This window comes from Erithacus rubecula, assembly GCF_903797595.1.
Source record: "Erithacus rubecula genome assembly, chromosome: 4".
Taxonomy (NCBI): Eukaryota; Metazoa; Chordata; class Aves; order Passeriformes; family Muscicapidae; genus Erithacus; species Erithacus rubecula.
This window is the reverse complement of record NC_136686.1, coordinates 42,842,448-42,859,229: the sequence shown is the minus strand read 5'-3', so window position 1 is coordinate 42,859,229 and position 16,782 is coordinate 42,842,448. Positions and strand designations below refer to the sequence as shown.

The 16,782-nt window shown below is 36.7% G+C and overlaps 1 long non-coding RNA gene across 3 annotated transcripts in view; it reads left to right on the top strand.

Annotated features, from left to right (window-relative positions):
* Nucleotides 1-16,782, top strand: part of LOC306801276 — a 76,592-nt gene that overhangs the window by 25,843 nt on the left and 33,967 nt on the right. For all 3 annotated transcript variants that reach the window (XR_013774040.1, XR_013774041.1, XR_013774042.1), the window contains exon 2: nt 8,406-8,485. This is a non-coding gene — a long non-coding RNA (uncharacterized lncRNA). The remainder of the gene's footprint in view (nt 1-8,405; nt 8,486-16,782) is intronic.

Below are 16,782 nucleotides of genomic sequence, written 5' to 3'. Positions count from 1 at the left end.
AGTAAATTTAAAACAAACCTTTCCACTAACAAGCAACTACCATAAATCTTCAGCAAAGGCAGATAGCAGCAGCAAAATCATTTTATTCAAGTATGTGGGCAGATCTGTGTGATCTGGATAAGGATAAAAGGATAAACCCAATACTAAAATTTCAGCAGTAGATTTTTCCTGAGGGCAGTTTGGCTACTGCTCACTTTTAACCAAAGTATCTACTAGGTACCTTACTGAAAGATTTCAGCTTATTTTCCAGTGATTAAACCTACAGTGTGGTATATGAAAGTAAACCTCCAAGTCTTTCTGGATTCCCAACCAGGTCCAAGAGACTTCAAATGTAGAAGCACTTTCTCTTGTGCTGATCTCAATGGAGTGTGTGCAGGCACAGGACCTTCAGGTCAGGCTGGTCTCACTTTGACACCTCTGAACCTACTCCAGACTGAAATAGAATTTGTCTCCAGGGACTTTTCAGAAAATGGATGTAACAGAGACAGGAAATAAGCTGCTGGGGGGATGATCCATGAACATGCAGAGGCTCAGACATCCAATAGATAGGCAAGGCATAATCAACCCAGGAAATTAGGGTCAATGAGGTATGAGGAAGAAAATCCAGGAGGCTTCTCTCCTCTGGTTAGTTCTTCTCACACAGCAACTTTCCTGTATTTTGTGCTGAAAGTTTTGGATTAGGGAAGACACAATTTCAGAGGCAGTCAATGGTCTTTGAGGTTCTTTGTTGTTCATTTTCATCACAGCTAGATGCTAGATATGGCTTTCAGATATGTGGGATTACCATCACTTTTTTTATCTGTTTTATGATATAAATATGGTAGGAATAGTAAAAGGATTTTTAAGTTGGCATATTTTTGCAATGACTGCATTTCATTCTCCCTAACAAAGCCATCTTTCGCTGACAGTGCCATACTAATAAAAAAATCTGTGAGTGAACATTAAGCACAGCACATATGAGGATGAACTGACAGTGTGATTCAGTGTGTAAAGGGTGTTTTTCAATTTTCTGCTTGATTAAAGTATCTTTTCTCTGGTTTTACTCTCCTGCCACTCTATGTTCATTACACTAATGTAGCAGCTACAGATTCTGAGTCAGTGCTGCTCCCCTGTACTTAACCAGATGTTTTTGGTGTCAGCAATTTTACAGAAAACAGTTCATAGTTTATTGGAGTAAATTAGTTCCAACAAAATTTTACTCATTGATTTTGTCTATGAGTGAAATATATCCTGCTATCAGGGTAGAATCTAAAAAATCTCTTAATAGTTATATAATTATGTTAATAAAATTATTTATTTTTTATTTATTAATTTTCATTTTTTAAAGTTTAATCATGGCTCAGACACTTAACTTCATCTGCAAAAATATCCTGTCTAAAAATAAGTTTATAGAGAATATATAGAAATATACAGCTAAATGCAATCATACCTTTCAGAGTAATGACTAAAAATTACTGAAAAACACAACTAATAGTGCACATTGAAGAAAGAATTCTACAATAATTTTAAAGATGAATCCAAGTCCTCACATCAGGATAGGCACAGTACCATTTTTTTATATGACTCAGAGATAATTTCACCATTGAGATGAAGAAATTCTTATAGATTTTAATATTACTAGATCTTGTACTTACTGCAATTGAACATGGCATTGAAAAATGGAACAATGTTCCAGACTGTAAGTCTGTAAATGGATCTTCTGACAGTTCTGGTCAAAGCAAACAGAATAATCACACATGAAAATGGTGCCCTGATTTTCATCTGCATCTCCAGGGGCATCCACTGTTGTCATTCACTTACTCTATCACAAACACTTTAATGCCCCCAGTGTAGGTACAGGAACTCTGAGTTTACAGACACTACAACTGTTCCATTTTCCTACTTTCTGAAATTCATCTTGAGTCTCCCCTGGGGACACAATCTCTGCACCTCCTGAAATTATTCACATAAGACAGACGGAATCTACAGTCAATATTATAAGTATCACCAATAACATTTCCTCTTCTCATATGTCTTTAATTCACGGATCCTGCAATAGTCAATTAACCCCAAAATTATATTCCTGAAATAGAGTATATCTTCCTTAATTTACTGAAGTAAGCATTTTGCTCAAGAGAATTATCCTCTTCAGTTCCCTGAAAAAAACAATCTGAATCTAAACGGAATTCTTCTTCAACTCCTTATAATAATTCAAAGTTTTCAAAAGTAGTTTTCCTCGATTCAATCTGCTGAGTTTTGGATCTGGAATACACTCTTTGTATACAGGCAGGTCTATTCAACTTCCACCTGAGATCAAAGTAAGAGAGACTTTACACCTCATATAATAATTTTCAAAAACCATTAACTTTCCTCCAGTCCTTCATTCAGTCAGATGAATCTGACCTCAGCATATCAGTGAAGATTTTTGAACAGAAGATATCAGCTGCTGAATACATATTGTCCAGTGAGTCCAGCACAGTATCATTCTTCATTCTGCCAGTGAGTTTTCCTTTAATATGCAAAATAGATTTATGATTGACAGATGATACATCCAAGTTATGAAATATTATATTGTCATTGCAAGCCACATAATGGGTCTACTGTGAAACAAAGAAATGAAAAAAAACACAGCAAAAATGCCCAGTTTAGCCTGGTTAATAATGCAACATTTTAGATTAGAAAAACTAATTTAGTACTCTTCTTTTTACCCTAGAACAATGATTTTATCAGTAATATCAAATAATCATATGTTCTCTCATTTGCACATAGATATCATTAGTGTACATAGATAACCTAATAAGATAGGGAAGACTACAGCCCATTTCCACAAGTTATTGAACTGCAAACATTGCCTAGGAGAGATTACCCAGGAAGGTGGGAAATCAGGGGATACTTTTCACCTTATGTCTTAGTTATGCATAGGTTAGAAGAGGGAAAATAAAATTATATTCTTGAATAAGGTGCCAACGTTATTCACAGTGATAATAATTTCTGGGCTTTGGAGATACAGTCCTTAATTAATTCATTTAAAAGATATCCTGAAAAAAAATCTTAATTAGATTAAATCATTATTTCAGGAAGCAATATGCCAAATTATGCAAAACTAATTAGGGTGGTGAAGAAATCAGCCTATCCACTGATTTACAGGCAACGTGGGCAATCTTTAACTGTATTTTTGTGGAATTTATCAGACTCTGATGAAAAACAAGCAGAATAGTCTCCCTAGAATAAACATTGCTTGTTTACAATAGCAAATAATTCAAAAATCTTATTAAATATGTAACCAATAGTGACATCTCAAAAAAATAAGTTTTATTTTAAATATAATTTTGCCCATTTAATTCAGTGAAATTACTAAAGATATCTTCTTTATCCTATTAAATATGATTTTAATCCAAATGGCAGCCATTAACTTGGAAGACAGGATGGAAAATTTTCAAATTCTGGTTTGTATGTGCATATTTTAACAACTTGAAATTAATTTTCTGAATTTTAGCTTCTCAGTAAACTAGAGCTGTTCTTTTAAAAGAACATCACCAGTTCATTATTAAACAATAATTGGTTAATTGTTTCTCATCAGAAGTCATGTTGTTAAATGAAATTTAGTAATATATTTTCATCTCATTTATTAAACACCAAAGCAAAACCAGTTTATCAGCAGACATTAAAAATTAATTAAACTTTTTAACACACAGACAATGACAGTATCTTGCCGACAACTGTGTAATGATGGTCTCATAACAAATTATTTACAAATAATTTACAAATCATCAACTTGAGAATTTTACCAAATTTAATATTTGTTACTCAACAGTGAGCTGAAAAAACTCATCCTTCTGGAAAGGAATAATATATGAAGCTTATATCTTGTGGGTTAACCCTGGTAGGTAGCTAAGCACCACATGGGTTCTCACACATTTTCCCCATCTGGGATGGGAAGAGAATCAGAAGGGTGAAAGTGTGGCAACCCATGGGTTGACACAAAGTCAGTTTAATAGGTAAAGCAAAAACAAAATAAGTTATTAATTTACTATTTGACATCATCATCGGGATGATGTTGAGCCAATTCCAGGCAAACAGGGTTTCATCATAAATTACAGTCACTTGGGAAGGCAAATTTAATGACTCCAAGCATCTCTTTTTCCTTCTTCCCCAACTTTATGTTCTGTTGTGGTCAGCAGTGTGAGAAGGCAAAAAGACATTGATGCTGTGTGGACACTCTTCAGCACTACCTAAAACATTCCTTTGTTATCCACAATTACAAATCCAAAACACTTTCTGTATTCTTAAGTTTATAGTTTGTATGGCTCTAAAGTTAGTACTAAATCAGACCAATCATTAAGGCAAAAAAGCTCTTATTGGGCATCTTACTGTTATTTAGGCAAAGAAAAATAATTTTGCAATTTAATTGGAATATTTGTAATTCATTCCTAAAAAAAGACCAGAAAATCAGGGCTTAAGTAAGCAAAGCTCCTGAAAACTTGTCACTTTTATTTTTCCCACTCAGTGCCTGGGTCATCAGTCAAGCAGTTTCTTTATCCCTTCATGTCTCTACTCCACTTACATGACTGTAAATGCCAAGTGACTTATTATTTTCATACAGTGATTTTCAGTCAGTGGCACTCAGGTTTATTTGTTTGCTAGTGTTTAATATTCTGGTTTCCTGGAACTTCCCTCAAACCTTCCCTTATAAACCCCATTAGCTGCTTAAGAAAAAGGTGTAATAACTCTTGAGAGTTGATACTTGAGCAAAGTAAGCAATATAGAATCAGCAGAATCTTACTGATTAATAACATGTAGCAAGGCATGAATCATTTCTAGTGTAGGAATGTGCTTGCCATAAATCATACCAGACTAGGAGATAAGGCAGACAAAATGGATATGAATCTTGGATAGTTTGGGGTCTCTTTAAAAAAAATAACTTTTAGTTCAAAGAGAGGTTGGATTTCATGTGTTTTATCTTTCAACAAAAGCAACTAAAACAATGGGATAATTTATAGAAGCTTAAATATTTATTGCCTACTGTACATACACTGATATCTGATCTAAAGTTTATACAAATAGCAGTAGTGTAAGTGTTCTTCAATGAAAAAAGAAATGTGAAACGGCAAAATTGGATATGGCAAACAAATCAGAATGTAGAATCTTGTACTCATGAGTTATAAAATATATAGCAACCATAAAAAAGGTATGCATCATGAACTGGACCTTCTAGAGTGAGCAAAAACCTTGCATGATTACCCATTGATGGGTATGCATTGTGTCTGTAAAATGTTATAGCTATTAATAATATAGTTACCTCACCATGTATCAGTTAAAAGGTGGCCATATGGAATGAGCTTGAAAACAAAGTCTTCTAATTAAGGATGACACATTCTATTTTTATAATACATTAATATCTCCCTTGTTTATACTTGATTTTTTTTTTTAAAAAAAAAAGCTCTGCCATGGTGAAGTCTCTTGTTTTTTTCTTTCCTTTATCTATGAATCTGTGTAGCTAACTGAATGAGTTTGGCCTTCCAATTGCATATCAAAACAATAGCTGTGACCTGCCCAATAGAGTGAATTAGTACATAGTTCCTTTCCCACAGGCACGCTTCAATGTACAGCACATTCTCACAATGTCATTTCACAAAGTTCAGATACTGGCAGCAAGTGTCAGCTGTCTTTTCTAAACTTTACCACTTCATTTTATATCAGTTTACATGGCAGCTGGTATAGAATGGTGCTCAAATTCAAAATCTGGTGGTCTGCAAACTTAGCCATGAGCATCATGAACATTGACAGATAAATTCCACTCATGGGCTCAATGGTAGCACACAAAGTCCCTGCTTTTCCAGAGCTTAGTAAAATCTGCAAAACTGAAGAAATTTATTCCATTGAGTGTTGATTTTCATGAAGTGGGTGATTTCTGGGAAAGGCTTAATATTCTCAATCCAGCACTCCCCAAATTATCATTCTTCCAAATAGCTTTACTCTTTTTATGTTGGGGTGAAGGAACTCAGCTGCTAATCCAAGCACGTCTCTATGTGAGTGCAGTCAAAACTATCTTGTTATTTATCAGTTCTTCAACCCATTCTAGCTGCCCTAGAACAAGCATTAGAGGCCCACAATCAAGCACACTGAAAAACATTGCAACTATCTAGTTAATAATGGTTTTTCTCATTATTGATCTGATACATTTATTCTCCTGTACTTAGATTCTCCCACCTAGTTGTCCTCAGTAGATTATTTCTCTGCATGTTCACTCAATGAGTTATGTTAAATAAGACCTCCAGAGACAGTTTTACAGAGGTAGGAAGGGCTGGTCATTAATTATATCAATTATAGGACACTTCAGCATGGTCAGTATTCTCAGACTTCTGGAGACATCTAGTGAATATTTAAATAGAGTGTGTTCACTTATTGGCATTAAGACTTCCACAAGAGCTCTTCTGCACCTGTCTAACATACGTAGACTTGATGCCTCCCCTTTTAGAACCATATTTTTGAGGATACATTTGGGTAATGAAGAAAACAATATGCATGTATCAGCCTACTTGTTCTGGTAAGCAGTCACAAAGCAGGAGTCATACCAAATTCTTATACTGTGCAATGGTACTCCCATGATTAAGTTCACTGAGCATTAACTAGAGAGGCTAGGAACCCATGCTTCTCATTACTGTCGTGTATTTGCCACTTTTGACCTTGAATCTTTTACCCTTATTTTGTATTTTGAAATAGTACCCACTAAGCACTGTTATTAATTATAAAATCAAAGGATATTCAATGTTTTTCTGAGACTTTTTAATGGTGAAGTGCACATTTAACCAATTTTTCATATGCAGTACTTTTTTGTACTCCCACCAGCTCTTTTGTTAGAGTGTATTATGGCATTAAATGTAATTTCAGAGAATTGAAGTTATCCAATGTGTAATTGACTCCAGGATAAAAAATTAATCATTTTACAGTCCATGTTCATTTTATTTCTCTCTCTCTCTTGAGTATAATTATGTCTTTATACTGGATAGACATGCAATCTAAAAATGAAATTAAGAGATTAATTACTTTCTCTGATTTCTTTGAGATCAGATATGGCATTTACCATAGGACAACCTAATAAGATCAGGGCAGATAATTATGAATCTTTAAACTGTATTGTTTGCTGGTTTCCCTTTTAGATTATCAATGTCATACAGTTTTTTAAAAAATCAGATCTCCACTTTAAGGAGCATCTTTGGTCAGTGTTAACCATATCCTGTACTCTGGGATGTACAGTACATTTGGTTACAGGCAATAGATAGGTGAGAGATGATAGGGCACAATCTCATGAAGTGTTAAGATCTCTATGTGCATAAAAGGGATTATTATGTTAGAAGAAAAGCAAAAGGCTTTTTTCTAAATTGTTTGTCATTTTTCAAATATATTATGTTAATAATATTTTAACCTAATTGCAATATTGATGCTATTTTTTTATTAACCCTAGATTTTCATTAATCCTAGACTGTTTGACACAATGAAATATTTGAGATGCTCTGTATTGTAACAGCCATTAATTCAGTCCAGATTTTTTTGCTTTTACTTAGAAGTGTTTATTTAAAGAAGTGTGTGGGACTCCTTGCAGTGCTAATCCAAACAGGCTAGAAAACTCTTGTTTCTCCTGGTATGGAATAGAGCCACAATGTTTGGAGGAAAGGAAAAAACCAAAAAAACCCATAAGAACAAAAAAATACTCCAAAACAAAAACCCTGAACAAAAATCAAAGAAAACAAACCAAAAAAACCCCAACAAATAAACAAAAATCCCATAAAAATAAGAAACCAAACAACAAAAAAAACCACGTTGATACACCTTATGACGCATAAGGAAGGTAATTCAAAGAAAAGAGACGTTTGGACAGGTCTTCATACTCTACCTTGTTTTTCAAGCCCTCACCTTCCAGGCTGCTATAAGTATAGTAGGAAGGGAGAAGGTCACTTTAATTTTCAGTGCCTCCAGAACTTTCTTATTCAGTAGAGCAGAAATAAGCTGTTTTACAAGATGTCAGAATACACAGCTTATGAATAAAAATAAGATAAGTAGAGTCAGCTAATATAATTTACTTTTTTTCAGAAAGTGACAGTGATGCTCATTTGGGAACAACTTTATCTCAGTTTTATCTGTGGGTCAATGAGAATCCATTTGTGACACTTTGAATCCTCTTTCATGAATTCAGAATAATTCAGAAACTATTCTTCCAGGTGAATTTCATAAATATAAAAATAGCTGCAGCAATCTTCAGAATGTTATTGGATGGTTACTGGGCAGTCATTAAATAATACACTATGCAGTAATAATACAAATTTCCCCATAGCTTTGAAATAGTTTTTGCAGTTTGCTTTGTCAAATCTAAGGTTGAGCCTGAAGAAATACCTAATTCCAAAAGATCGAATTTTTTTATTTCTTAGGACTTCAGAATAGGATACCAGGAAGTGGCCAGTGAGATGATTGACTTCAGGGAACCCACTGCTCTCAAAGCAAGCCAACTGTAAGTCTGCTCTATTTTTGTTCAAGTTTGTTGCTTCCTGTGAAGATCCAACTCTCTTGATTGAAATGCTGCTCCCATTTCATTCTTGTTTATCATCACTACAACAGTTCAATTCAGCTCAGGGCTGCACTATGGCTTGTTTTGCACATTAGATTTAGCAGAAATTAAATCCAAAATTAAGGGAAAATATTGATGTTGCTTCAAAGTTCTTGACTAGCTGAAATATTGTTCAGGGCCAGGGTGTTTGAAATTGGGCTAAGGTGTGAAATGTAAAATGAAGAAGGTAGGATGTACAGCATATAGTTTTTATAAAATGCAGCAATTTTAACAGATTTCATAGTATTTGGAGTTAATATTTCACATCCATCTCTCTGTGAGCCTCTGTTATGTATATCTGAAGAGTCCAATATCCATCAGAGTAATTACAAATGCCTTAAGCACTCAGAAAATCTCTGCTGCTTTGACTTTCAAAATTATTCAAATTACTTGAAAAACATTTTGAACAGAAACTGTAAGTACTTTCTGAACATTCTTATCAAAATAGAATCAAAGAAATAACTGCTGGGGAAGGAAAAAGCCTTGGTGGCCTTTAGCATCAGAAGAAACTTGTTTTACTTCAGGCTGCCTTATACTGAGAGGGGTTCTGTGACAGTGGTTTAAAACAAACCAAAAGAAAAACCTCATTCCTCTGCATAATGTTGCTAGCGAACTGTTAAATTTTTTTTCGTGCATAGAATTCCTTTGAAGATAAATGTAACTATTTAATGAAAATCTTCTGCTTGTAGACAGCTATGTCTATTTCAGAAAATAATACATCTTTTTTTTTTTTTTTTCTGGTGCCAGAAAAATAATAAAATCTTGACAAAAAGTTTTCAACCCTCTATTTTGTTTCTTAAAAATATATATCTCAGTTTCAAGTTGGTGTAGGGATTGGAGTTATGCTTTAATTTGAGAAGAGTTTTGCACATTTCCAGGTGGGGATAATTGTATAATTTGTTTCCTATTTTGTAGTATGACTTTTGGTTTAAGCAGGAGAGGTTTTTTTTTTCTCTCTTTTTAAAATATAAAATAAAAGATATTTGAAAACATCACAATAGTGAAACTCTTTCTGCAGAGTTTTTCTTGCAGCTGCTTTGATGATGTGAATGAAGGTCAGTTTAATAACTCGATAGAACAGCTTACTAGGAACTGTAAACAACTTATCAATTGTGTGCAGATATAAATTGTCTAATTTTTTATTACAGGAAAGAAAGGCTTCAGTGTAGGAACTAAGCCACTTTAAAAAAAAAAATCCTTGGCAACAAAAGGGATTATGACCATTTTGCACAAAAGGAAAACCAATGCAGAAAAGCAAAACAGTTCCCAAGAGCAATAGTATCTTGTCTGAAATTAAATATCTGAGAAATATGGTCATGGAACAAATTCTCCTAGAAGCTATTGATGCCAAAATGATGTGCCAAGTCATGTGGGAGATGGGGACACGATTCAAGACAGGCAGCACTTGAACAGGTTTCAACAAGGGCAGGTCCTGCTTGACCTTCTACAACAGAGTGAGTTCACCGGTGGAGAAGGGAAAAGCCACAGGCATCAGCTGTTTAAATTTCTGTTGGGGCCTTCATATGGCCTGCCCACAACTTAGAGGTATGATTTTGATGGATGGACTTTAAGGTGGATAAGGAATTGCTTAGATGTTTGCAGCCAGAGGGAAGTTGTCAATGACTCAGCATCCAGGTAGAGATTAGTGCTGAGCGGTGTCCCTCAGGAGTCCATATCAGGATCAGTGCTATTCAATGTCTTTATCAAAGAAAAGACAAATGGACTCTCAGCAAATTTGCAAATGACACCAAGCTGAGTGGTGAGGTTGACACACCTGAGGGATGGGATGCCATCCAGAGCCACCAGGACAAGCTCAAGAATTGGGCTGGTGGAAATGCCAGGAGTTTTAACAGCACCAAAGGCAAGGTGCTGCTGCTGGTCAGGGCAGCCCCTGCATCCCCACAGGCTGGGGGAGGAGCAGATCCAGAGCAGCCCTGCCAGGAAGGACTTGGGGTGCATGAGAGGCTGGACATGAGCAGGCAAAGTGCCCTCCCAGCCCAGAAATTCAATTGTATCCTGGGCTGCATCAGGAGCAGCATGGTCAGCTGGGCAGGGGAGTGGATTCTGCTCCACTGCTCCACTCTGGTGAGACCCCACCTGGAGTGCTGCATCCAGCTCTGGGGACCACCACAGGAAGGACAGGGACCTGTTGGAGCAGGTCCAAGAAGATGATCCAAAGAATGGAACCCCTCTGCTATGAGAAAAGGCTGATAGAGTTGGATTTGTTCAGCCTGGAGCAAAGAAGGCTCCAGGAACACCTTGGGGTGGCATTTCAATACTGAAAAGGAATGTATAAGAAAGATGTGGACAGACTTTCTAGTAAAGTCTGTTGCAATATGACTAAAGTAGTGCTTTCAAATTAAAAGAGGGTAGATCTGGATTAGATATAAGAAAGATATTCAGGGCTTATTGCAAGAGGGTTGGACTAGTTCCTTCCAACCCAGTTCTATACTTTTATGATTTTCTGCATTTTACCTGGAGTGGTGAGATGAAGCATGAGCTCTGTGCTGCACATGAGGTATGCAGAACAGGATTTTGCCCATCTGTGCAAGCAGAAACTCTGACCTGCCTGCTCCATGCAAGAATTGATGGCCCATGGCTAGGGTGAAATAGGATAACTCTGAGCCATGGGCAGGAGTAGGGGGAAGCCCTGATAAAAATGGCCCAGGAAATAATAGTCTTTGGACCCTGGAACTTTAAGGTAAATTCTGTTTGCCTTCTTTTTACACCCACAGTGGTCTGAGTACAAACAGCCTGTGAAATGATTAGCAATCTTTGGGTTTGAGTCAACAATATAAATATAAATATTGAATTAATGGATCCAACTTCACGTGGATGTCAGAATCTGAGAGCTGGTTCTACAGTAGCAACTAGAAACTGATATTTTCATGTCAATGTGCTTGTGGGGTTTTTTTAGCTAAAAATAATTACTATTTAAGTTCCTTTATTAGGTTATGTTAGGAGTTTACTTTCTCATTATTTTCATGCTTTTTCCCCCTGTTGAACACGTACTCATTTTCTGTGGTTTTAAAGCCTATTGCTTATGCATTCTAAAGGAATGTACTCTATCTGCTCACAAAGAGATCTTAATTTTACTATTTTCAGTTGTTAATAATAATTAGTCAACATGTGCTGTTTACTTACTTTTTGATTAATTGGGTGTTTAGGTCAGTAATTTGGAAGTCAGTGATGGCCTAGTGAAGAACTCATGTTTCGTATTCATTCCACAGTCAAATACGCCTTAAAGTTTCTTTTCAAGTTTCTTCATTTTTATTTGCATTCACTTAATTTTTGAATAACTAAGAACTTCATCAAAATGAATGAATAAATATGTCACTTGACATCAACAGCATAGGAAAGCCTATTAAGGCAGTATGAATAACGACTCATGACTTAGCCAGTTGTGAAAAAGTGGTCTTTGCAGTTTCTCACACTACAAGAATAGCAGTGATGTGATTATTCCTGGGACAGAAAAGAGAACTCTCTTCCTTCCAAACACCACTTGCAAGGTCATCTTTAAAGCTGTATTTGCAGTCAGATGGTTTTCTTCCTGAGTATAGCAGAAGTTGCTTCTCTCTCTCTTAATGAGGAAGAACAGGCTTCAGCTGTGATAGATGACAAAAAGGGGTTGGATCCTGAGGCACGTCCTCACATTGCCTAAAATTTGCCAAGCATTCTCTCCTTTAGGGGTTTGGAACCTTCTGTTCAAATATCAGTTGCTGAAATCCCTTCAGCAGCAGTGTTTCCACTGATAGTGTCATTTTCTAGTGATAGGCAAAAACAGTCCTGTGAAAGATGCAAGGATGCATGGGGTAAAATTGTAAAATTATTACTTTTTAGCAGACAAATATAAATGAAGAAGCTAAAATTTATCAAATTTTATTTCTTTGATGGTGATCTTGTTGAGCACAGAATACTTCATTCTGAAAATCTGCTGATGTAATATGATATGTAATACACAAGAGACCAATTTGGCCTTTAGAGGAATGATTTAAACTAAGTGTATTAAGCTTAGGAGAGCTCAGAGGAATCAGTCTACACTATTCCTGAAAGCATGTACTAACAGAAAAAGAGGGTGTAGGAAACCACAGAAAATTGCTGGGAGAATTGCTTCAGGTCTTAGATAAATTCCCTTGCTGAAGATGAGCAGCAGTTTGGTAAACTCCAAATTTGAAAGATATACATTTCTCAGTCAGATTTTTCTTGAGAAAATGTCAAGCTTGAGGCCTGAATGGCATTACTGGTTGTAGTAAGTTTCTGGGCTTATTGTTAATAGTTGGATTAGTTGGATAGCTGGATTCCAGGTACTCATCAAAACCTCTCTATCACTCCCTTCTACCACTGGACAGGGGAGAGAAAATATAATGAAGGGTTCATGATTTGAGAGAAGGACTGTGAGAGATCGTTCACCAAATACTGTCATGGGCTAAACAGGCCAGAATTAGATACATTATTTGAATTTACTAGGAGCAGAATAGGAGCAGGATAATGAGAAGTAAAATAACACCTTAAGAACACCTTCCCCCTATCCCTCCCTCCCTCCTTCCCAGCTCTATCTCCTCCCCTTCCCCAGCAGTGCAGGGAGACAGGGAATGGGGGTTATGCTGAGATCATCACCCATTGTACCTGCCTCTGCTCAGAGAGAGGAGTCCTTCCCCTGCTCCATTATGGGATCCTTCCCACGGGAGACAGTTCTCCATGAGTTCAACATGAGTCCATCCCACAGGCAACAGTTCTCCCCAAACTGCTCCACAGTGTGTCACCCTTCCCCAGGGTGCAATCCTTCAGGCACAGCCTGCTCCAGTGTGGGTCCCCCCAGTGTCACAAGCCCTTCCAGGAATCCTGCTGCAGTCTGGGCTCCTCTCTCCAGGGCCTGCAGGTCCCTGCCAGGAGCCTGCTCCAGCACAGGGCTCCCATGGATTCACAGCCTCCTATCAGGCATCCACCTGCTCTGGTGTGGGGTCCTTCACAGTCTTCAGGTGATTTCTGCATCCCCATGGTCCAACCTGTGCTGCAGGTTAAGAGCTGCTTCACCATGGTCTGCAGCACATGGGAAACAGCTCCAGCACCTCCTCCTCCTTCTCTAACGACCTTGGTGTCTGCAGAGTTATTCCTCTCACATGTTCTCACCATTTCTTTTTCTTCTTCTTTAATAGCAGAGGTGTTACCATAATTTCTAATTGGCCCAGCTTTGACCAGTCACATATCTGGTATTGGTATTGAGTCTGCTGGACACGAGTGAAACTTTTGGCAGCATCTCACAGAAGAAATTCCTGTAGCCATCTACACTACCAAAGCTTGGCCATGCATATCCAACTCAAGAATAGCAATGATACAGTAAATATAACCATTTACAGTCAGATCCCATTTCCCAGCTTGCATTCCATATAGTGAAAGTTGGAATCACATGTAGGTTTAAGCCCATATCTACAGTCCTAAAAGCTGGGCAGAAAGCTGCTGGACCTGGTTGCAGTGTGTCTGTATGCAGATCATGTAGCCCTTGCAGGTGCACATTCAAAGGTTAGCAGTCCTCTTTTCCTGTTGACACACAGCTTTTTCTTTCTCTCAAATTCTGAGGCAGACATTTCCTTTCTTTACAAATGTGTGGGGATACTAATTAGTTTGAGAGACAACATGACAAGACAGAACTGATGTGTTGGAAAGACAGCATGAAGCATAGACAGGTGCAGCAATTCTTCTTCTAATTACTGCTTCTGCCATGATCTGTAGTTATCACTAAGAAAGTCAATGCCTTTTAAGTCTCAAGTGATAGACAAATATATAATCATCATTTCTGTGCAGCCATACCTCCAAAATGGACCTCAGCATAGTGATCCGTGACTATCATTCCAGTGAGTCAAAGTTGTTTTACTAGAATCTGTCAGGTCAAAAAGTTTCAATTCATGGATAATACTGCTACCTACTCCTTAGCAGGTTATTTCAGTGGTACCCCAAAGTTTCTACTACTCCTACAATTACTGAAAACCTACAAAATACATTATATTTAGAAGAGGAACCAAAAATAGGTTGTCTTTGTCAGTGGCTAATCTGTCTCAGGCAAATATTTACAATTCTTCCACACAAAATTAATTATAACTAAGGCACACTGGGGTTTATTTGTATTTTAAGTATCAAACAATTTCCAAATTGTCATATATACTTTTTCTTCTTAGCCAAGATAATAATGAATTTTCAGATACAGTAAATACCTTCAACTTACCGTTGCTTGGAAGCCCACACCAGCATGCCTCTCTATGCCCTGGTAAGTTTCCTAGACATTAACACTGCATTTCAGACTGCACTTATGATCAGACACCTGATACTGAACTGTAGAAATGCTCTGCTTTGCAGCAGCTAAGCACCTGTCTGTACCTCTCACTTTGGCCTTGTCATTGATGAGGGAAGCAAAGCCCATGTGGATATTAGATAGTCTGACAAGTTTAAATAATCAGTTAATCAAAGTTTCTGTTTGGCTCTTCTTTGCTACCTTCAGTAATGAAATAGCAGGTGACAGTCATGAGGGAAATAACATATTCACGGAATGTGATCATGTCTCAGTAAACACTACCTGTGATTGAGCACTCAAGTAATTGCAGTATGTAGCACAATTTGTACTGGCAATCCAATAGCCTGATTATCTCAGTACAGTCCTGGTGATGTGCTTGTTGCTTAAATAATCTCAGAAGGGACTTAAAGTGATGTTTATTTATACAAAAATCATAGAGGAATGAAAGAGGCAAATACATTATTTTAGAACATAAGTGAAAATAGATACAATAAATGAAATAAAACAACCCCCTATCACTCCTTAACTTGGACTCAGAGGCAAAACAGAAATTCAAAAGATAAAAACAATTATTAAAAATTTATAGAAAAATAATTGCTAGATTGCCATCTAGCATTAACAAAACTGCTTCTATGAATAAATTTGATCCCATAGACACCATGCTCTTTTGGAGAACCTAGGCCTTTTTTTAGCTTTTTCTAGATCTATGAGAGTCCCTTTCTTAGGGTGTATTTTTGAAAAGTTAAGCTTGAATCATTCAAACTCTCAGAAATCATAAAGACAATACATGACAAGATTTTCCACCTCAAATTCAAAGCCCTTTATCCTGCCATGTAACCGATAAGGCTTTTTGGACAATGGAGGGAGAACAGAGTAGTTTGCTTTGGAGGTGAATCTTCTGAAACAGCATTCCCAATCTAATTGCACAGAAGGAAGAGGATGGTCTAATGGAACAGCACGGGTACTTAATTCATCATATGCATATGGAATATGGTGGCTAGCTTTGTATTTAGGATGGACACATGAGAGAAGAAGAGTAGAGAGAAAAAACAACTAAACAAGATATTTGGCTAGTGAGGATTTTCTTTTCAGACTTTCAAGAGAACTGAATGATTGATCTGGAAAACTGTCTTACTAATGCAACTTTAAACTACAGTTTGCAGAGTCAAAATGATAGTCTTTCTGTTCTTTCTTTGTTACAGCTACTTGATATCAAAACTTTTAATGTGTGGGAAATTGTGAATGTGAAGACATGGCCAGTAGCTTTCACATTCTTACAGGTTTCCAATTTATCACTTCAGATATCAGAAACTTAATAGAATATTCTGCAATCACAGTTTACAACTGTGACCTGATCAGTGACTCTGTGATGTTCAACCTGAAATAAAAGTTGCAGTTCAGCACAGCTATTATTTTAAAGATTTTTATTATCTTTTCCCAAAGCTCCTTCTGAAAGTATACAGACCTCCAGGCAGGAGAACTGACTGTGCTCTCAGCCTTTGCTTCTAGTTACATATCCTCTACAGTGACTATGCATGTGTGGTAGCTGATGCTTTTTTTCACTGTAAACTCACACACTATTCATGTTAATAGGAAATTAAAAAGTATTCTGATACCATAAGTGTACAGGCTTGATAATTCAACTATATTTCTTCTCCTGCCTTTGTTTCCATTAACAATTCCTTTTTTCTTTCACAAAGAGAAAGGCACAATTTTAAAAAGGTGGAACTACAATAGGGTTTAAATCACTAGTTTGATTACAATACCTTTATAACAGAGGTGAGCTTTAAGCAGCCCATCTTCCCCAATGGATCACAACCAAATAAAGCTGGTATTCTAAGTCCCAAAGTTGATAGCATTCATCCATTGAAAGAATTTATTTCCCACAATGAATCTCTTTGTTGTGTTTCAGCCT